This window comes from Dermacentor andersoni, chromosome 6 (assembly GCF_023375885.2).
Source record: "Dermacentor andersoni chromosome 6, qqDerAnde1_hic_scaffold, whole genome shotgun sequence".
NCBI lineage: Eukaryota > Metazoa > Arthropoda > Arachnida > Ixodida > Ixodidae > Dermacentor > Dermacentor andersoni.
In genome coordinates this window covers 99,883,299-99,906,142 of record NC_092819.1, presented here as the reverse complement: position 1 = coordinate 99,906,142, position 22,844 = coordinate 99,883,299, and the positions used below count along the sequence as shown (strand labels likewise).

General features: G+C 48.5%; 1 long non-coding RNA gene across 1 annotated transcript in view; it reads right to left on the bottom strand.

The window, feature by feature from the left end:
• Positions 1–3,860: 3,860 nt before the first annotated feature.
• Positions 3,861–22,844, bottom strand: part of LOC140218778 (uncharacterized) — a 184,546-nt gene continuing 165,562 nt past the window's right edge. The window contains exon 3 of the long non-coding RNA XR_011894964.1: positions 3,861–4,036. This is a non-coding gene — a long non-coding RNA (uncharacterized lncRNA). The remainder of the gene's footprint in view (positions 4,037–22,844) is intronic.

Genomic DNA, 22,844 nt, shown 5'->3' with positions numbered 1-22,844 from the left:
GCGTCCCCCTCAGCCCTGCTGCAACGGCCGCAGACTTCTCGAGAGACAGGCTGCGCCGGCACATCATCGCCTGCCACCTGGACAAACGGGTATCCCTGGGCCCGCCTCCACGGCCTCTTCCACAGCACGGCCTCCTACGAAGGGATGCTTCGTTGCTGCTCCGACTGCGAATTGGCTGCTACTGGACGGCAGCCCGCCGGCACCGCCTTGGGAAAGCCACCTCGCCAGACTGTACCTCTTGTGGTAAACCAGACACTCTGGAGCACCTCCTGCTGGCCTGACCTGCTCACCTGCAGCACCGAGGCCGACTTCTGCAAGAGTTCCACCGCCTGGGGCTCCCATGTTCACGACAGGAAGATATCCTCTTCCCCTGTCGTAATCAGCTACCAGCCTTCCTAAGTGTCACCGAGTACCTCGACTTGTCGGGGCTCTCGGCGAGACTGTAGGAAATTTCTACAAAGACGGACCAGCTCGGCCTTCCTGATCCGCCACTACTTCACTTCTACGGGGCCAGCTCCGATACGGTCTACCTCCAGCCTATTCGTCTGGTCGAACCCACTGGGTCCTCCCGGTCGGGCTGCTGTGATGCTGCTGGGACGACTCTCTACCTTCTCTTTCTTTTAATCCCATCTCCCCTACCCTGCTGGCGCTGAGCCGTGCTCACGCATGGGTTGCAGAAGATAGTGCTAGCATTTCCTCCTTTCCCACAAGAACCACCACTTCTGGGATGAAGAGGGCGGTGCCACCGTCTGCTATTGGCCCGCTTTCCCTTACTTAGCTTACCATGGCTCGTCGACAATCGCAGCACATGCAACGGAAGCTTAAGAATCATGCTAAAACGGATCCTCAGCAAAGAAGAGTTGACACAACGAGGTTGTAAACGTGCCGAATGTGCTCGAAAACGTTGCACGGCCACGCAAAAAGGTTTATTACACACAAATAAACTCATGCTATCCGACAGGTGCGAGTAGCCAGTGCCTGAGGGATCGGCGGCAGCTATCTTTTACTCCTTTCAGAACGGGGCAACCTCTGGCTATTTAAAAAAAAAATATTCAGTTTTGTGCGGCATATTAATGCATCTTTAACGCATACATGTCACTTTGACGCGGTGAGGTTTTGCGGTTTTGTGACATCGCATGACAAGCAGGTGAAGTGGGTGCAGCCCGAAATCTCTTGACCAATAGCCGAGGGCTAAAGGCGAAAAGGCGTCGAATTAGAAATAAAAATTTTTCTTTTGTTCGGACAATTCATGCATAATCAGTGTGTGCACGTCATATCAGATGGGGAGCTATCGCGGTTTTCGTGACGTTGCGTGACAGACAGGTGAAGTGGGAGTGGTCCAAAAAAGTTTTAGAACAATTGTGGAGGGCTGATTGTAGAATTGGAATAGAAAAGTTTGTAATATTTTTACGTTACAGTACCCCTAGACATTTCTTTACCTATTCAAAACATCCTCTTCGTCGGGGCTTCTTGATTGGGCTATAGACACACTGACATTCGTATTGCCATTCGTGACTTTCTCTGTGACACAAGAAGTCTACGATGCTAATTCTCCAAATCAATAATTGTATAGATCATTAAATCACTCTTAGTGTATTCTAAATTATGCTAATTCCACCGCAGAAATCGCTGTTTACATGTAATTACAATTCCTTTTTTATTCTGTATCTGTCAGGCAAATCTATTACGTAGTTATCACATACGTTACACTTCACCCTGATTTACTTTTTCGTTTAAGTTTTTCTCGCTCCACCTGCCCTTTAACCTTTACCCGCCGGCTTCTTGGCCTGTCCCCCGTAGTGGGTATGTGCCACAAATGAGGAACAAGCAAGCAAGAAAGCAAGCTCGCTGGAGCTAGACAAAGACTTTCTCACCATAACACTTCGAGGAAAATCTGGCGCCACTGTCTGGGGGAGTTTCCTAAGGGGCACTGTGCCGTGATGGGAATGACGGTATATGTGATTGCGAGGCTTGTATTGGCTGGTGTTGTAAGAGGCTTTGTCTAAAACGTGGATTTGGCTACAGAAATAACGCGTTCTTAAAGTAAAATATTCATAAGATGTTTTCATTCCCCTATATTACATCTTCCAATGAAGTTTACTCACCTACGATGCATAACCAAGGGAAAAAAAGCGAGAATAGACGACAAACTGCTCCAAAGGGAGCATGAATCTTGTCGTCTGTCCTCCAACTCTAGCGGCCCGTTGATACTTTCTTGCGTTTCATATAATTGTACATGCAATAATAAGTTCTCATAATTAGACAAAACCTATATTTGTGTAATAATAAAGCTTAAACAGCCTTTTACGTGATGTTTTAGCAGAGAATGAATCATTGTGACAGACGGAATGCTATTAGCCAGGCACGTCTTCAAAGTCTTCTGGGTCTCCGAGAACGATGCCAATCCGCAGTCACAATATACCGGCATTCCCATGCACGCCACAGCGCAACAGCGGCAGATTTCCCTCTAGGTAATATAGTGAGAAACTCTATGGAGCTAGACAAATGTAGGTATGCTTCATCTTCTTTCTTGCTATCCTGTGTTTCTCTTCTTAAAACTGGCTTCGTTTAACTTTCTTCACCTCTACAGTCACTGGGCACTGGTTTACGATTGTGCTGCAGGACATGAAGTGAGCATATAATTTTTAGGAACCCTCAAGAGGTTAAAAATATTACCCTCCGGTCGCAGTATTTCTTTCTGTAGTATCGATTAAAAAACGCAGATACGTGTGGTGGGGAGTAGGGGGCGGGGGCAGATTCTTCGACTAGCAATCTGTGGGTTGGGAACACGAATCCTCGCGTGGTATTATACAATTTTAAAATCGCGTAGCTTTTATATTACTCCATGCCATCGGCAACGTTGGGCTGTCCAGCAGGACCACGATGCGGCTGGCGGGCTAGGCCTGTCGGTCCCGACGTGGGAGCGGCGCGCGACGTGCTAATACGCGTTCTGCAGGACTGTAAAATAAAAGTTACTCAATCAATCAATCAATCGTCGACGGTGTCGCTGTCCGCAGCGGCAGTGTCATGAACATGTGCATAACGCGTCCAACTTAGTAAGTCTATCACTTTATATATATATATATATATATATATATATATATATATATATTCTTGATTTAGTACTTCTGCGGAAACTCGCCAGGTGGAGAGGAGTAATAAAGGGAAAATGAGACATTCACTCAAACGTAGCTAAGTGCTACAAAGGAAACCCATACGGGTTCCTCGAAAGAAAGGCTTCACAGTTGAAGAAAAATTGGTCCTGCCCTGGGACTCGAACTCAGGACCACCGCCGTTCCGGAACAGCCGCTCTACCATCTCAGCTAACCAGGCGGCTAGCAAATAGCAGGTGAAGTCGAATTTATGAACAACAATTTTTCTTCAACTGCGAAACCTTTCTTTCGAGGAACCTGTATGGGTTTCCTTCGTAGCACCTTGCTACGTTTGGGTGGGTGTCTCATTTTTCGTTTATATATATTCTTCGTGCTCCCCCCCCCCCAAAAAAAAAGAAGAAAAAGATCCAGGTACTTTTTCCGCCCTCTCGGGGTAGAGGTATCACTTCTTCATTTGGGCGTCCCAGACGCACCACCAAAGGTTCTCCACGCAAGTGAAGAGTGCTATCGCTGAGGAGAGGGGCGATAGGTCCTCTGGAGGCTTCGGATGGATGGAAGCAGACAGAGATGAAGCTTGGAGACAATTTGTATCTACAGTGATTTTTACAAAATATTAAGCATACAGATGCAAGGTGGAACTGGAACACTCATAGGGCAATTCTACATCAGCAGAGCCGACAGTGCGTAGCAGCTCAAGTTTACTTCAGAATGCTTGGACGGGGCCACGTTTTCTATCTCTCGGTACCATGCTCCAAACATTTACAGTCCAATCACCATCGAGTTGTTTTGAGGATGCTTTGCCGGCACACCGGTCACCCAACATCTACAAGGATCGTCGTGTGAGTGGTCCGCCGGCTATTTAAGCACTGAGCCTCGTTTACATCCACCCTCTTTTATAACAGCTCAAGGTGTTTGCTCCTCTCCTGAAATACAACATATAAAGAACGCAACAGTGGTCAGAGCCACAAACGCATAGCATCGTACGTACCGCGAAAAGACATGCGTACACAACAATGTAACGGAACAGAGCCCAACACAGCAGATACAATAAAACATTAAGTAGCAAGAAGAATCTGCTACCCAAGGCGGCAGGGGGAAAGAAGTATGTTGTGTCACCCTGTCGCAAGCTCATACATGAGTACGACCTTCGTAACATCTATTAGTGTAGTAATTGCGGGCCATACGTCAACGAAAGCTGTCACTGCGGCACTTCCGGGTCGTGCACATTTTTGCTCTCTGAATCGAGAGCAACCACAATTTGGAAGTCCTCATCGGCTCGGCGCCAGATGCGTCGGTTCCCTTTTGAATTAAAAAGGGGTCATGAGGGGGTCCCATGGGGGTCAAAACGTCCATGATGTGCGCAGTGAACAATGGCTACAACGCAGACGCATTCTGGGCTGTCTGGAGCACGTATGGAGCCAGTGGCAGATACAAACCTCTTAGCTTTCGTCGCAAATGTCTGCACGAAACGTGCACATGAACTCTGCCGATTGCCACCCCTCTTGAGCACAGCATTGTTCAGTAATGGACGCAGTCACGCGCCCCGGTGTTTGGACGGCGCCAGTCGGCTCTCAGGTACATCTTGTTACCAGCAATCCCGTTTGAACCGTCAACCGCACCGGAAGACACACCACCGGAAGAGCTTCAGGACTGAACGCAGCGGAGGACCAAGGTCGTAACCGCGGCTCGTATTGCTGATTCTGATTACATCATATATATATATATATATATATATATATATATATAGATCTGTTGGGAGCTCAATTCAGCAAAGGCAAGTAATATACGTTTTGGCAGGTTGAGAACGGAGAGTCGAATGGATTTATTCTAAAGTGAAAGCGGACTTGCCGACTGGTTGTGGTGGCGCCCAAGTCGGGCAGCCACCTCACTTCTAAGAAATAGCAGGGGCAAATGACCCCCAAACGGAGACAAGGCAATGTAACTAGATTTCCCAGAAGCGGGGAAAACGTGTAGTGACGGACGGTCGCTACAAGTTCTCCCTCCCCCCTCCCCTCTAATATGCCGGACGCTTAGGTGTGAATGGCGGAAGCAAGGAAGTGTTAATGTTTAAGATACGCTGTTTTCACGGCGGTCGGACGGAATTGTCTCTTCTTAGCCGGTTTCTCTGGTTTTCTCTGAACGCGAAACCACACACAAGGAGTCAATGGTGACTTGATAGAGTCGCGCTTCTAGAACACGTGCGTGGTTGAGGCTATTGTCGGGAAACTGAACGGAGGCGGCTTGCGGGCGATACGTTGGGGTGTAGGTCAAAGCTGTTCGAGCCAGGAATGATGCCTCTCTAAGCGCTGCGCAGACGCTGGCGGTGTGCATTCCTGGGGGCCGTAAAACTGGCCTGGATCGCAGAATGCTGATCCGTAGAGCATCTAGGTGGCGCCGATTCCGAGGTCATCCTTGATTGTTGTTCGGAGCCCCGTGGTAGAACTAGGGTTAGCCCTTCCACCCAGTGCTGTCTGTCGAGCGTGACGGTCAATGATGCCTTCACTTGTCGGTGGAGACGTTCGACCACGCCGTTGCTTTGCGGGTGGTAAGCCATGGTTTTATAAAGGCGCGTGCTGAGCAATCTCGCCAGGGCATAAAAAAAATACAAGTTTTGGCATTGTCGGCCTCGATCAGTAGTTATTCGCTAAGGACAACCGTGCCGTGACACCCAGGTAGCACCAGATGCTTCTGCCACTCTTTCGGCCGTGATGTCTTGTAGAAGCGTCGCCTAAGGCCACCTTCAGTACCGGTCGAGACACGTGAGCAGGTACCTGAAACATTGGCACCGCGGAAAAGGTCCGACGAAGTCTAAATGTACGTGATCAAAACAGCTCTCTGGTGGTCGAAACGGCTGCGCCGATGAACGCGTGTGCCGGGTCAGATTCACGGCTTGACAGGCTTGGCAGCTTCTTGCCAACTTCTTGCCAGCTTCGAACATCTTTGTTCATCCCTGGCCAGACGAAGCGGTCTGTGATAGGTCTCTGTGTCACTTTGATGCCGAGATGGCTTAGCGCTTGCAATGAATTGAATATCGGCCGCCGAAACTGATGGGTGACGAACGGCCGAGGAGCTGCCTGCCATGTGTCGCACGCGACAAAAGTAGTTGCGTAGGGAAGCGGCACTTCCGCAAGTTGGAGCGACGAGCCTTTTTGCCACAATTGGCGCTGCTTGGGCTCGTTTTGCTAGGCGGAGGCTCGAGCTTGGAAATACACAGGCTCATCAAGCACAGCGCCGATCCCCTACAGTGCTTCAGCTGCCTGATTTTCGGTCCCAGAGATATGGCGGAAGTCTGTAGAAAATTAGGACATAAAGGAATGTTTCCGAAGCTCACGTTCTGAGTACGAGGAACTGTTCTTGAGTACAAAGGTCAACGGCTTGTGGTCGGCCAGAATGTATAAGCTATAGCCTTAAAGAAAAAAAAGCACGGAAATGCTTGACAGCGCAATGGATAGCCATCTCCCTCCCGAAAGTGCTGTAGCCAACTTCTGTGTGTTTAAGGTGCTTTGAGAAGAAGCGCAACGGCCTCCAGTCTATGCCATCGTGCTGCTGCAGTACAGCACCCACTGCCGTGGTCGACGCGTCTACCCTAAGACGAGTTGGGGCGTCGGGCAACGCATGAATCAGCAACACTGTAGTCCACCGCGTTTTGTCTTCCTGGAAGGAGTATTCGTGCTCCGAGGACCAGTGAAAGGTAGTTGGTATTTTGAAGACGCGAAGCTGCAGGTAGGTAAGCGGCTGAAGAACTTGAGCACAGGATGGTATGAAGGGCTCTGAAAGTTTATGAGCCCCGGAAACACGCGCAACTTTCGGAAGGAGTTTGGAGAGGGGAAGTCCCCGATTGCCCGCTTGCGTGATTCTAGTGGTTTGATTGCCCTGGGGCGAAATGCGACGGCCGAGAAAATCCAGCGATTAAACTCTGAAAATACATTTCTGGGGCTTTAGAACCCGGCTGCTTTCATCCAGTCGCTCAAATAAAAGGCCAAGGTTATCTTTATGCTATTCCTCTGGGCGACTTGCAACGAGAATATCGTCAAAATAGACGAAAAAGAACGGGAGTCCGCAGGTAACCTTGTCCATGAACCTTTAAAAAGCTTTCGCGGCATTCTTCAAACCGTACGGCATATGGACAAACTCAATCGGCCAAATTGAGTAGTGATTACTGTCTTCAGAATGTCGCAGGGTTCGCCAGTAATTTGGTGGTACGCGCTCGCCAAATCGTTCTTGCTGTATAATTTGGTTCTTGCGAAACAAGCGTCGAAGTCATGTATGAAAGGAAGAGGATATTGATCCGGTGTAGCGACGGCATTCAAAGCTCGGTTTAATCACCACACGGCTGCCAGTCGCCACTTTCCTGCTTTGGAACCAGATGGATAGTGAAGACCAATTTCTGGAGGAAGGATGAATAACGCCGAGCTTAATTACGAGGATGAATAACGCCGGAGAGGGGCACGTGTTCGAACTTTTGGCGGACGACTTCTAACCTCCGTCCAGCGAGCCTCCGTGGCAGCGCGGCGACAGGTGGGCCAGTGGTGGTGATATGATGCGTCACGTCGTGTTTCGCGGGCAGCGCATCGTTTTGGGGCTCGTGAGTTGCGGGTACTCAGCAAGTACCTTGTCGTACGTTGAGACCAGCCGAAACGTATAGATGCCAGATGAGGTGAGGTTGGACTGCAGGCGAAGTACATCGATGAATGTGATCTTATCCTTCATGCGCCGATTGCGAACACTCACATCTTGCTTGAAATACACGAGGAAGTCCGCTCCCAGTATGAGAAAGCTGACGTCGACAATCACAAACACCCATTTGTGCAAGCGCCGGAGTTCAATGTCTAGCCTTAATGACCGGAGCCCATACAACGCGATGACAGTGTTCACTGTGTGGAGCGTGGGTATGGACTTGCTGCGTTGGCGGTCAGCGGCCGTGGCGGGCAGCTCTGCTCCGGTGTCGACGAGGAGAAGTGTGCCGGTGATGCCGTCGACGACAGCGAAGAGGCGGTTTGCGCGAGGACCAATGTTGGATGGGGCCGTTAGCGATTGGTCGGTGCGTCTCCCGTCCACGAACGGGGCTGGGTGCAGTGACTTGCCTGTTCGCGAAAGCGACGGTGATACCAGCACGACTGCCCCGGCGTGTCTCTAGGTTTCCATAGGTGAAGCGCCAACAGTGACAGCTCACAAGAAGAAATACAGACAGGACAACGCGCTACTTGCAACTGTTTATTGAAGTCACAGGTGGCTGATTATGTAGCCATGAGGAGACGGGAACGAAAAAAGAGGGACACTGAATATGTGAATGCGCACGTGCGAGAACACTGAAGATATATATTGTGACGCTCTTAGGTGCATAGTGGGTTCACGAATGTGACGCGCTTAGGTGCATAGTGGGTTCACGCCTCAACAAACAGTATGTGGGGGCACCGAAGGGTAGTGAACGAGGACGACGACGTGTGGCTGGCTGGCTGAGTCTCGACAGGCGCTCAGTTGACCAAGGCCATCGCTTCTAACTCTACCCGGCTTCAAAGTAACGCCTTTTGTGGGCGTAACAGAGTGGTGGAGGTGCTGGGTACGACAGAACGTACCACGGAGTCGCAACATCTAGAACTTCGCCGGAGCCGTCGTCTTGCCGGTCTCTTGCCAACGACCTTCCCTATGGCTCAGGACGGAGGTGGACAAATGCCAGCTATAGTTTCACCTTCTCAAAGGTCAGCGCCAGTTGGACCTTTGCGGCACTACATGGAACCACGCTCGTTCGCGGGAAAAGTGGGCGAAGACGTCGACGAGTGGCTGATGCACTACGCAAGGGTGAGCCGCTACAACCGTTGGGATTCTGTCACTCAGCTTGAATATGTTGCACTCTTTCTGAGTGAGACAGCGTTGATGTGGTATGAAAACCACGAAGACTCCCTAACAACGTGGGAGCACTTTGTTGAGGAAATTAAGAAGTGTTTTGGCGACACCCACGCCAAACAGAAACGCGCCGAGAGAACACTTGCTCAAAGAGCTCAAGCTCCTGGAGAAACATGCACTATATACATAGAGGAAATCCTCAAGCTGTGCAAAATCGTAAATCCGCAGATGTCCGAGGAAGACCGAGTCGGACATCTCCTCAAAGGAATTGCAGAAGATGTGTACAATTTCCTCATAAGTCGGGAACACGTTGATTCCGTCTCAGATGTCGTGCGTCATTGCCGTACGTTTGAGACGTTGAAAACACGTCGCATTGTGCCAAAGTTTGGACGCCTGGCGAATGTGACAACCATTGCCAGCGTCGATGAGAGCCCGTCTGCCGATCTTTCGTCTACTATACGGCAGATCGTGCGTGAAGAACTGCTGCGGCACCAGGAACTTGCGCGCGACGTCATACGACAACCTGACGCTTATTACCCGCAACACATGGCGCCTGCCGCACCCTGCGCTTCCTGGCAACCGGCGGTATGTGTCACAGACGTCAACCACAGAGGTGCTCCATGGCCACGTGAGGACACATTTACGTCCGAACACCGACCAGCAGAACACCCTCGCCCCAGCAGGTTTGCACGCAGACCGACCGTTCCTCCTGTGCAGCAGGCTCAGCCGCTCCGCTCTGCTACACGACCCCCCACGGCTGAGCGCTTCGAAGGGCAGTTCATCGATCGTCGTTTACCTGTGTGCTATAGCTGTGGCGACTTGGGTCACATTGCCAGGTACTGCAATCGCCGCCAACCACCGAGGTTCGACCGATCGACGATGTCTAGGCGGTACCGCGCTCCTCTGGGCGAAACATATTCGCCCTCGCACACATATTTAGGAAGCTTGCCTCACCAGCACCCGGAGCCGCTACGGAACCGTTCTCCAGCATCCGATCGCAGCTTGACACCACCACCCGCTCCTCGTGTAAGCCGGTCGCCCTCTCCGCGGCGTCGATACCCGTCGCCACCCCCGGAAAACTAGCCAGCGCGGCCGTTGGAGGTGAGGTCGCTGGACAATCTTCGATATCGACAGAGATACCTCCAACCATTTGTATGTTTAAGAATAAGGTGTTTGTATTAATTGACGGGGTTTCATCCATGGCCTTAGTGGACACGGGAGCAACCGTTTCAGTGATGAGTCTTGCGTTTAAAAGCCTCCTAGGACGAAAGGTGATGTTTCGCTGGGACCGTGCCGATACGTTTCGCGGAGTGAGTGGGGAGTTGTTGTATCCTGTGGGCGTGTGTAATGTAGACGTTACCTTGGGTGGTCAAATATTTAACGCGGAGTTCGCTGTTCTACCTCATTCTACGCATGACGTAATCCTGGGTCTTGATTTTTTGAAACTGTGTGGTGCCACCGTCGACTGCAAAACGGGTGAAATCAGTGTAGGTACGAGCTTTGCTGCGGCGTTTATGGAAGCCCCACCGTGTCGTGAAAGTGTGCTTTGTGTATCCCGGGATACAGTTGTGCCTCCGTTATCCGCAACGTGTGTTTCAGTCGCCTGTTTCCCCACCACCGACGGAACGTTTGACGCTACCGTGGAGCCCGTTCACCTGAGTTGCATCAAGAGGAATGTACTGATACCGTATTGCACGCTGTCAGTTGTTCAGGGACGCACCAACTTATGGGCCGTAAACTGTTCGAGTGAACCTGCAATACTACCACAGGGTCTGAAACTTGCCGCCTACCATGAAGATCACGTGCTATCGCTCGCCATTCTTACAGAGGCCCTTGATTCTGCGGATGAGCGCCATTTCGCTAATGTCTGCCCTGCGGCGCACTCCTCATTTCTGACTATGGTAAACAAGTCGCTCAGCACTAAGCAGCGTCACGAAGTAGCGAATATTCTGCTAAAACATGCCCGACTGTTTGACTTCTTCCAGCAAGAGGGACCACCATTGTTTCCTCCTTCTCGTATACACCATCGCATCGATACGGGATCTGCCCAACCGCTGCGACAGAAACCATACAGAGTCTCACCGTCGGAACGCAAGGTGATCAATGACCAAGTCCACGAAATGCTAAATAAGAATGTAATCCAAGAATCCTGTAGTCCGTGGGCAGCGCCAGTGATCCTGGTTAGAAAGAAAGATGGTACATGGCGATTTTGTGTTGACTACCGCCGCCTCAACACCATCACTAAAAAGGACGTATATCCTCTTCCGCGTATTGATGATGCTATCGACTGCCTCTCATCAGCGTCTTACTTTTCGTCTGTTGACTTGAGGTCGGGGTACTGGCAGATTCCTATGCACGAGGCAGACAAGGAGAAAACGGCATTTGTAACACCAGATGGACTTTTTGAATTTAATGTGATGCCGTTCGGGCTCTGTAATGCGCCTGCAACTTTCGAGCGCTTCATGGACAACATCCTGCGTGGTTTGAAGTGGGAAGTATGCATGTGCTATCTAGATGATGTAGTGATTTTCGGGCGCACGTTCAGTGAGCACAACGCACGTCTCGATCTTGTGCTAGACTGCTTGGACAAAGCGGGTTTGGTGCTCAACTCGAAGAAGTGTCATTTTGGAGAGCGCCAAACACTCGTTCTGGGACACCTAGTGGATAAGGACGGTATACGGCCTGATCCAGCGAAGACTGCTACGGTGGAAGCCTTCAAGCAACCTCGCCATGTAAAAGAGCTACGCAGTTTCCTAGGGCTTTGCTCGTACTTCCGCCGGTTTATTCGTGGATTTGCCAACATCGCGTATCCGCTGACATGCCTCCTCCTGAAGGGCGTTCCCTTTGAGTGGACTCCTGAATGTGAAGCTAGTTTTCGTGAGCTGAAGTCTCGTCTGACGTCTCATCCCATTCTCCGACACTTCGACCATGCGGCTCCCACAGAAGTTCATACTGGCCTAAAATGCGCCAGACGACCGCCCAGTATGTGTCCAGCTGCAGCGAGTGTCAACGTTATAAGCGTCCGACGAGTGCTCCTCCTGGTCAACTCCATCCAGTGCCACCCCCCAGCTCTCCCTTTGAGCAAGTTGGCATCGACCTCCTCGGTCCTTTCCCGCGTTCATCCGATGGGAATCGCTGGATTATCGTGTGTGCCGATCACTTGACACGCTACTGTGAGACAGCTGCAATACCATCGGCTACTGCAACCGAAGTGTGTATTTTTCTGCTGCGTTTTGTCATTCTCCGACATGGACCTCCCAGAGTCATCATCAGCGATCGTGGGCGGCAGTTCACTGCAGACGTGGTCGAAGAGATGCTTCGTCTATGTGCTTCAAGGTTTCGACATTCCACCCCGTATCATCCCCAAACAAATGGCCTTACGGAACGCACGAACAGAACTCTTACTAACATGCTGTCCATGTATGTCGAGTCAGATCATAAGAACTGGGACAGCGTGCTACCTTTCATTACGTACGCATTTAACACCTCAAAGCATGAAGTTACGGGCTACAGTCCCTTCTTTCTTCTCTACGCTCGTCCGCCTCGTTATACACTAGACACTATCTTCCCGTTTTCCAGCCACGATAATCTTTGTATATCAGAGACAGTCTGTCTTGCTGAAGAAGCCCGACGACTTGCTTCGTTACGCACTCATGTTTCACAAGACCGCACGAAGGCACGCTGCGACCGCCGACGCCGACACGTGATATATGACCCTGGTGATTTAGTGTTGCTCTGGAAACCAACCAGGAAACGTGGACTATGTGAAAAACTGCTGGCCCACTATGTTGGACCCTATGTTATTACGGAGCGCATCAGCGAATTAACCTACCGCATAGCACGTCTCACATCAAATGGCCGACGGTCAGCAAAGACTGAACTTTCGCATGTCGCCCGTTTAAAGCCCTTTATTTCTCGACAGCCTGTTTGACTTGCCCGGCGGGCTTCGTCTGCGCGGAGGGAAATGTGACGCTCTTAGGTGCATAGTGGGTTCACGAATGTGACGCGCTTAGGTGCATAGTGGGTTCACGCCTCAACAAACAGTATGTGGGGGCACCGAAGGGTAGTGAACGAGGACGACGACGTGTGGCTGGCTGGCTGAGTCTCGACAGGCGCTCAGTTGACCAAGGCCATCGCTTCTAACTCTACCCGGCTTCAAAGTAACGCCTTTTGTGGGCGTAACAATATGAAGGGAATCACGCTTAATCTAAATGTAAAACTTATCCGAAAACATGCTTTCATTCGTGTATATATTCAGAGAAGGGGTACTGACACAGTTGTCCCCTCTTTTCTTAATCTCGTTGGCCTCCAACAATTCACGCACAGCAGAATATTTTCTTTTAAACATGATTGTCGTATCATGAAGCCTGGCTTGACATAATTGTTCATTCTCATTCCCGCAGGCCTTGCAATAAGGCGGGTTTTTTGAACCATATCCATTTTTCAATAAAAGCTTATGTTCCCACTGGCGTTCATTATTACATCGGCCAGTTTGGCCGATATACTCTTTTCCACGCTTCAGTGGTATGTGGTATACGACCCCTTCTTCACACTTAACAAAAGGGTTCGTATGTTTAATAGAAAACCCTACTTTCTTAGAGTCATCCGGACCAATCAGGTGGCACAAGGTAGCAAGTTTTCACGCTATCGGAAAAAAACCACAATTTTAAATTTAGATTTAAATTTAGTATTAATGAAAGCCTGCGGGAACACAAGCTTTCATTGAAAAATAGATATGGTTCAAACTTGCCGCTTCATTGCAAGGCCTGCGGGAATGAGAATGAACAAGTATTTCAAGCAAGGCTTCACGATACGACAATCATGTTTAAAAGTAAGATTCTGTTGCGCGTTAATTGTTGGAGGCCAACGAGATAAAGAAAAGTGGGGACAACTGTGTCAGTACCCCATCTCTGAATATATACACGAATGAAAGCATGTTTTTAGATAAGTTTTAGATTTAGATTAAGCGTGATTCCCTTCACATATATCTTCAGTGTTCTCGCACGTGCGCATTCACATATTCAGTGTCCCTCTTTTTTCGTTCCCCTCTCCTCATGGCTATATAATCAGCCACCTGTGACTTCAATAAACAGTTGCAAGTAGCGCCTTGTCCTGTCTGTATTCCTTCTTGTGTGCCGTCACTATTGGCGCTTCACCTATTGAAAGCTATGCACCAACTAGCCCCACAACGTCTTTTAATGTCTCTAGGTGCGCTGCGAGACTGTGAAGGCGAACGGTTGCGCCGAAGTTGGTCGCGAATGTTGTCACCCGTCGTCAGCTTCTCCAATGCACTGGCAAGGTGGTCGACTGTTTCCTCCAGGCGTGAGAATTGGTCTCCTGGCTCTGAGACTCCCGCAGCGGCAATAGACAGCTGTGCAGCTGGCGAGCAGTCGCATATGCGATCAGCGAGTGCAGTTGGCCGATCGAGACTCGTCTCGTTGGAGCCCGCCAGCACCATGCGTGCCGACAGTGGGAGGCGCCGCAAGAACAGCTCACGCAAAATTGGAAGTTGGCTCTCGTTTGCGGAGTGGCCACCCGCAAGTGACACAACCGGTGCAAGAGTCGTGATGGTCGTTGGTCGCAGAGTTCTCGAAGAGGGCCATTGAATCCTACTCTGTTGCGATGGCTCGAGGCACTGCAGGAACGTGCTTTTCAGGTGGTGGTATGCTGCGGCCGAAAGCGCACACTCTAGCAAGTCGTCTATGCATCAGCAGTGTCGGAGGGTAGAGCGACGACGACGATGTGCAGGTGCTTTGCTGTCTGTGAAATGAAGCGCCGGATTGGGAAACGGGCCTCTACTTGCATAAACGAAACTCGAGCATTCTTGTTCCAAAAGCTGCGAAGCTGAAGGTCCGCGGCGATGACAGGAGGGGTAATGGTGGCGTCTTCTCTGAAGCAGAAGTAGGAGCAGCGTCGTACATGACAGTGTTCGAAAAAAAAAAAAAAACGCAAGTAATACGCAAGTAATACGCATTTGGATAGGTTGAAAATGGAGAGTCGACTGGCTTTATTCCACTGTAAAAGCCGGTTTGCCAAGTGTCTGTGGTGGTGCCCCACTCGGGCAGAAACCTCACTTCCAAGAAATAGCAGGGCGCAATGACCCCCACGTGGAGGTAAGGTAATGTAACTGAATTTCCAAGAACTGGGGACAACGTATAGTGACGGACGGTAACTACATATATAGCTGCCTATGTCTTCGTGCTCTCATGGTCGTTTCGTTAACTTGGTATGTACCAAAATTGGCATAGTAAGACAAGAGCGTATGACGAACATAAATGGTAGGTCAGCACATGAATGTCATTACATGCGTGTCATGTAGGTCATGAAACAGGCGCCTACGTCTTGGGGCTCTCATTGTCATTTAGTTAACTTGGTAGGCTCCCCGAACACTGGTTCGCATAACATCGATTCCCACAGGACGTGGTATCTGCCGGCTTTTTCTTTGTTTTATTCTTGCTAGCCTCGCGTTTTCTAGATAGACAATAGACGCAAGGAACGAAGTTTTTGTTGAAGTAATGTGCAGCTATCTCCAGCCCTCGAAAGAGCTCTTGTTAGCGACTACGAAGCTTGGAAAGCACTTAGAACAAATCAGCCTGTCTCAGAAGCTTGGAGAGGCTATTGCAAACTGCGCACTTGTGAGCAAGCTGAGTACAGTGTCATACAGAACCTCGCGGCGAGGCACGGGAGAAAATCCTCGCTGCCAAGCACGCAGTACGTAATCAGTCAGGCTGGAACTTTCTGAAGTGGAGTATACGGTAGCCGCTCCCGGTCTGGAAGCTAGTGCGTTCCATGAATACGATTGTAGGGACGCAAACAAATGCTTTTTTTTTTTCCTGCGTCGTCAGCTGCTAAATCACAGCTCGCGCAGCATTTCTAAACCCAACTCATTGGTAAACTGATTTGTAAACCCAAGTCATTCCGCGGCGTTTCATCAGGATTACTGTGTGTGAAAGCACATTGGAAGTTCGCTACGAACCGCGATGCAGACATTTTGAAATATCTTTTTCTTTGTCTACGCGCTCTCTAATTCGACACCGACGAACCGCGGTTTGCAGAATGATTTCTTTGATCTATTCATGTAATATTACGAATATTTAGCAAACACACTATATTCGGGTACATAGACGCATGCATTATAATATCAGCATCATCACCAACTGCGGTGTGGCTGTGGTGTTCTGCTAGATGAGTACGAAGTCTAGAGTTCAATTCTGGGTCGCAATGGCAGGCTGTAGTTCGTATGTAATTGAACAGAGATGAGAGATGTGTGTTTGGACTATTTTAAATGGCCTCACTGTTACCGCTGTTGCACGCCCCACTGACACCACTGTTGCAAAGGGCACGCAGGACTTGGGCGGTAGCGTTGGCCCAACGGTCTGGAGCTTAACCAGCAGCGGAGAAGGGCCCAGGCAGAAACAAGGCGACGTAACAAATAACAAAAAGTTCGATAATATCGCTACGTGAGGACCGGTCAGCTCGACAAGCTTCTCGGCGAAGAACGAAAGCAAACGCTTAAACATTATGCTGAATGTTGTCGGCGAGGTGCGCTTATTATAGCTTCCCAGGAAAACACTCGCCTTGCTAGAGGCCGGCGTTCGATACACGTCAGTAATTTAGGTCCCTAGATAAAACAATTTTGTTTTATCTAGGGACCTTAGTCTGTGCTTGCTCCCGCCACGCCATCGCCAACACTGAGTGAGTCTGAAAGAGAGAAGGCATAAATGCGCCCTCACGCACACACAGACGTCAACGGTCACGGGGGCGCTCGTTCAAATTTGTGTAGTCGTAGGGCTTCTCGGCGTCTTCAACGTCCGTACTGTCGTCATTGTTTTGTTCGCGTGACAACAATTGTTTCTCACAGCGGCCACTCCTAACAGGAGCTACCATCCTGCTAGTACGTGAACTCTTGTATCAATAGACGAAAACGACACTGTATCACTGTTCGGTTAGTGGCATGGACAGACATCGAGTGATTTCTCAGTTGCGCTTTTGCTATGTTGAATACCTTGATCGTACGTACATGACATTCTTACTATCCCCCCCCCCCCCCCCCCTGATTGACATTCTTTCATTAAAATATGTACTTTAGTATTTTTAATCAATCATTTACTACTTTAAAACAGACGAGTGGATCAGCCGAGGTACTATTTACCTAGATCTCTTCACAGCAATACATGTGTAATAGAGTAGAACAGTACACAACAAGTCGCATGGTACGAACGAGGGCGCATGCACACACGACAAATTCCATTCTGGGAAAGACTCGGGAAGTGAATGTTAATAGTGAATGTTACTGATGTCTTTCCCATGCGCCGTGTCATATAGCAACAAATTGTTTATAAAGACAAGAACAATCCAGTTCCTCCCATTCTGAATTCCTGTTGCAGCTAGTATCTTGAGACGCTGTTTGACTGCGCCGTCTTGGGAATCGGCTCAAATTTTGCAGACGTCTCTTCATTTCAGCCAGCGCTACGTAGGCGCTGTGTGACATTGTAGCACTTTTGAGATCGTCTAGGTCGCGAAGAAACAGGTCGCAATATTTCTTCTCCGGAAGGCGAAAAATCAGTCGTGGTACTATTGTCAGGACCATTATCTTGCTGATGCCGTTACACACGCTATTGCTCGCCTAACGCAAGCAGGTTGGTTCGTCTGTCAACACCTTGGAGATCCCCGACCGAAGCTGAATAGTTATCAAAACAAAAACAAAAAATTTGTATTTTGTCCTGCTGTTAATTTGACGTACGTGATCATAATGTATTCAAATAAAACGCGCGCGCCTCGTGCGTCAATTGCATACACGTGGCATTTTTTGAGCACTTCGAAGCAAGCTTCATGTTAAAACTTTCGATTCAACTCTGAAGCAAGACTTCTACCAGGTAGACCGTCCTATATATTATTGGCAGGTTATTGCCAATAATATATAATATAATATATTCCTGTTATTCATAGGAATATAGGTTTGTTTAGGAGATTAGGCAACGGCCACCTGTACTGTTGTTGTTAAGACGCCAACGAACTTCCCTTTGTAGAGTCTGGTCAATCGCAATCGCAATGGAGTAGCTCTCTGGCGAAGTCAGTGTCACTGAGACTGAGAAAATCATGCACTCTTTATCAAAGTGGCAGAAAGAAAATAAAGTTACCAGTGCTGCCATATATTATTGTGTTGGTCAGTTAGAGTGCGAGGGCAAATAAAACACATTACACTTTATATTCACCCTATTTTCCCGGAATTCGAAGCTGGCGTCTTTCACTGTTGTTTTAGGAGTCTGGCAAACATTTCGAGCAACGGCAATATGGCACTCTCGAACGCTCGATGAGTAACGTTCTACAAACACTATAGGTAACCTACACAAAATAACCGTTTACCGTCTGCCACGCACAACATCCTTCTTACATCAGCGAAATATAAACACCATGCCTTGCATTATGTACAGGGGAGACTGGCGGATGAACTACATGGCTTGTGCAGCGCATAAAGATTGAGAGAAGGCGATGTATCCAGTAATTATTTCTAAAGCACATAAATAACACAAATACTTCTAAATTACTTTACACGCTACCCATCAAGTGGCACTCATTTCATCAAAATAATAAATGTACCGTTTTTGGCCCTTCCAGCGAAGCGGAGAAACTTTTGAGGCGTTTCGTATAACGCCTCTAAACGGGCCGTGAACGAGAGTTCCGCGATTTGCATTTAACGCCTTACTCTGAAACATGCTTCGACATTTTCCTACACGTTTCCACTAACATTGGCCATAATTTCTCAAAATATGAACATTGCGAGTTATCTATCCTTTTTCAGTAAACCGGGAAGACGCGTACACAACGTTTCTAAGCGCTTCTAGTTGCATTAACACCTTCTCTGTAAAGTTCTGCAAACCCACAAAGTACGCAATAGGGCGAGTTGGTAAGGTTCCATCGTGAAATTGGAAAGCGCAATCGACACAGATCAACTGTCGGTGGAGAGTAAGCGCTCGGCTTGCCCTTTTCTTTGGATTCGTCTCTGTCGATTGCGCTCATTTGTTTCACTGTGCAAGATCGTTGATAATAGCTAATGCTAAATTCTCCAGCAAATCGGCTAATATCCTTGTTAAACCTGCACCCAAAGCTCGGCCGGCGAGAACTATTACATTCTTTCTTCATCAGAATGAAGTTGCCGCGGCCGGGAACCTAAACCGTGACCTGAAAATAATTCAATCGTGTGGTTCTACGTGCCAAAACCGCGATCTGATTATGAGGCACGCCGTAGTGGGGGACTCCAGAAGTTTTGACCTCTTGGTGTTACTTAACGTGCACCTGAGCTGTACTAAACGAAAAGTAGGGCGTTTTTGCATTTTACCCCCATCAAAATGCGGCCTCCGTGGCCGGGATTCAATCCCGCGACCTTGTGCTCACCAGACCAACATAAACCATGACCTGGCGCTATGCAGGTATCGCTCTTGTTGACAGACGGTGTTTATTAACCTGAAGTTACTCCCTGGTTATCAAAGAGCGTTATGTCCGAGAACACCTTGGGTTGCATTAAGATTGCGGCAGAGAGGCGTGTTCACAATTTTGCGTGGCAATAAGGACGTTTCTTTTCTCACGCAATTACTTCGAAGCAACAAAGCGTTATAAGGATCTAGGTGAGAAAACCAAAGAAGTAGAGTTTGCGTATCTAGCTCTACAGAATAGAGGCACATATAACACAAAACATAAATAAGTTGACTGGATTTCACGGCTGAAATACTAGCAGGAAAGTCGTTTACGGAAGTAGAAGTAAAAAAAAAAAACTCACTCGAATTGACGTTGTTCCGTCTCAAAACGCAACGAGCATTTTTGGTTGCTTCCCACGAATGGACCCATTCACCATCGTCAGGGTAGCTCTCTTGAATGTGACAGCGATCACCGCATTCTATGGAAGCATAACGACCGTCAAGGTCAGGCTCCTGACTCTGACAAGCTGACTGTGACAGAGCCCATTAAATGCAGTAAGAAACCAATATAAAGGAGTTTCGTGGAACAGCGTTGACCCCTTTTTCCAGATGGCCTCGTCATGGCATCATAGTCGGGTTTGTAGTGGACATCAAATACGGAGTCCAGCAAGGTGGCGCGACCATGGGCCCAGTACTACGAACCGTGCGACCCCATTGATTGGCCGAGACACGGTCATCCAATTTCCTCGTTTAGTAACTTAGGGAAAGGAGCTGTTTTAAAAACGGACATCTTTGATGCATTTTGTGCGCTTACAAGTGTGTGCTTCGACATGTAGCGTGCATACACGTGCCATGCTCATATATGTAGTGAGATCAGATGTAAAATGTTCGACATGGAGCGTGCTGCCATATCTATGGAGCGTGTGAGTTGTAAATATGTAAAGTGAACCAAACAGTTTTCTTCAAACCTCCCGACTTCATCTCCTTACCAACAAGCAACTCTCGCCGATAGAGACGAACGGCGGCGTGAATGCGCTTAGTCGGCTTAGTCTGACTAAGTGAGCCGGTGTAGTGAACCGGTATAGCGTAGGCCAGCTATCATGCTCTGGGCACTCTCCAGCGGCGTAAGGAAGCAATCCGCTGGGTGACGCCTGAGTTCAAACCACACACCGCAGAATCCGGATCACAACAACTCCTACAAGCGCCTGAATGAGCACAATAGCAATAAAGGCACCAATGGTGCCGTTGCGATTGCGCTCTAGTTCACACGCAGCGAGTGAAGCACGTCTTTCTGATGGCCTTTCAGCGACAGCCCAGACCTCTGCCTCTACTTTTCCCTTGGTTGTACATTAGCGATTCTTCCTCTATAGCTTTTCTTTATTGCGATAGCAATTATTTGGGTACTCCAGGTGCACTTCCGCCGTCGGCGTCGGCGTCACTGTGATGTTCCGTATAAAGTCCAAGCGCAATAACGTCGTGGCCACGCATCGTATGATGTGCGTGCAAGTGAAAGCGTGCGATGGTGAGCCGAGAATAAGGGCTCGATTGTGCATGCGCAAGGGAGAAAAGTGAGCGGAAGCGCGTCCTCTTCCATCGCGCGCAAGACATGGGGGAGGCGTTCTTCTTCGGGAAACGCTGCGTATGGCGTGGCTAAGCGTGGATGCAGGGACCCTATCTTCAAACCGATCTCCGATGGAAACAGAGTCTAGGTGCGCTAATGGCTAATAGCATCGTATGGGCTGTGTTCTCGTAGCTTAGTCTGCGTTGAAGCGAGAGGCAGCACGAAAGCCACCTCGCTCGCTGCTGCTGCTGTGCTTCCTCACGCCAGCGTTTTCACAGTGAGTGTCCGTGGTCATCGAGTGAGATACGTTCATGTTTGCCTGTGCGTGCGTAACATCATTCTTTTTAATTTAGTTAGTAAGCGAATGTTTACAAGTTTATACGGCCGATGAAATTACTCTTCTTACTTCGTATATTTGTTACTTCGCCGCGATGCAAGGCAAGTTGCATCATTCTCGGAACAGTGGAACAATTTTTTTCCTGTTTATTAAAACATTGACTTTTCTTTTAAGTGCGTAAGCTTGTCTAGGCTTATCCAGCGAGAAAACCGTCCGTCCGCCAGACTATCGGTCCATCCCGTCAGACGAGTGCCTTTAATATAAAGCCCGCAGCAGCGAGCAAGTTTACCTTCGTGCGGCCTGAAGCCCGCGGATACCCGCAAAGTGCCTCGAGGAGATAGTCGCGCACCAATTTTCCGTGTATTCGCAGGCTTCTGTCACGCTCAGAAAAACACTTTATGTAGCACGTGTTGAGCAGCAGAAAGCTGTATCAGAACTTTTTCATGTTGATCTACAGTTCTCTGAGTGAAGCTTTTCAACTAACTATAATATTTGATAAGTTGTTTAATAAATTAAGACTAATCATGTAATTAGGCGGAATGAAAGAAGTAAGCTGAGTGTCTTCAGGCGACGGCCAACAACATTACCTTGGTTTCGTCCAGCTACGTGGCATTTGCATATGTTAAAATCTTGGTGCATAGTAGTTGGGACACCCTGTAGAGCCGTCATTTCTGCCGCACTTGTCTCGAAATGAATACCAGCTCACATCTGTTCCATGTTAGGGCAAGACTAGATTCTCAAGATTTCCGACAGCTAACTCCACGACGACTGTTCGCCGATAAGAGCAGATATTGCAAATGATTTTAGCGAAAAGGCAGAGAAAGGTTATTCCCTTCGCATAAAAGTGAATGCGCCCTTCGGGCCCTGCTTAAGTTTATTGACTTCGCTCAAGGCTTTAATCATATATACACGCTCTCGGTGAGACACACTACGACGATTTCAAATACAGATTGGAATAGTTTTACGTTACAGGACCCCTGGTTTCTTATAAAGTAAAGCTATCGCAATCTGTTCTTAAGAGGAAGCTTTAGCTCGAGCCCAACTCCGACGCGGCCTATTCAAATACATGTAAAAACGCAAAAACGTTTTTATGAGATAACCCCTGGACCGATTTTGATGAAATTTGTTGCATTTGAGAGAGAAAGTTAAATTCTAGTGACTGTTGGAAGCGGAATTTCGATTAAGGACTTGAATTTTCTTAAAACGATTTTCAAATATTTGAGCGTTTGAAAAAAATAGAAGCACGAAGTTTACAAATTCCTAGCTCTGCATCAAGAACTGATATCGCGGTTCTGTAAACGGCATCCATTAGATAATTCAAAGCGGACAAATTCAATACGTCATTTTACATCTTACGTGAATTCGTTACGTTGGTTACAACGGTTTTGCAAAAGTTGTATTTCCCTATGAATAAATTTTTTTATATTCATGTGTAACATATCAATTTTGTCCGCTTTAGATGTACTTCACTATGCAATTCACAGAATTGTTTTATCATCTTTAGTGGTTGAGTTACAGAGTTGTAAACTTGATAGTTTCGTTTTTTGAAAATTTTCAATTTTTGCCAATTTTTA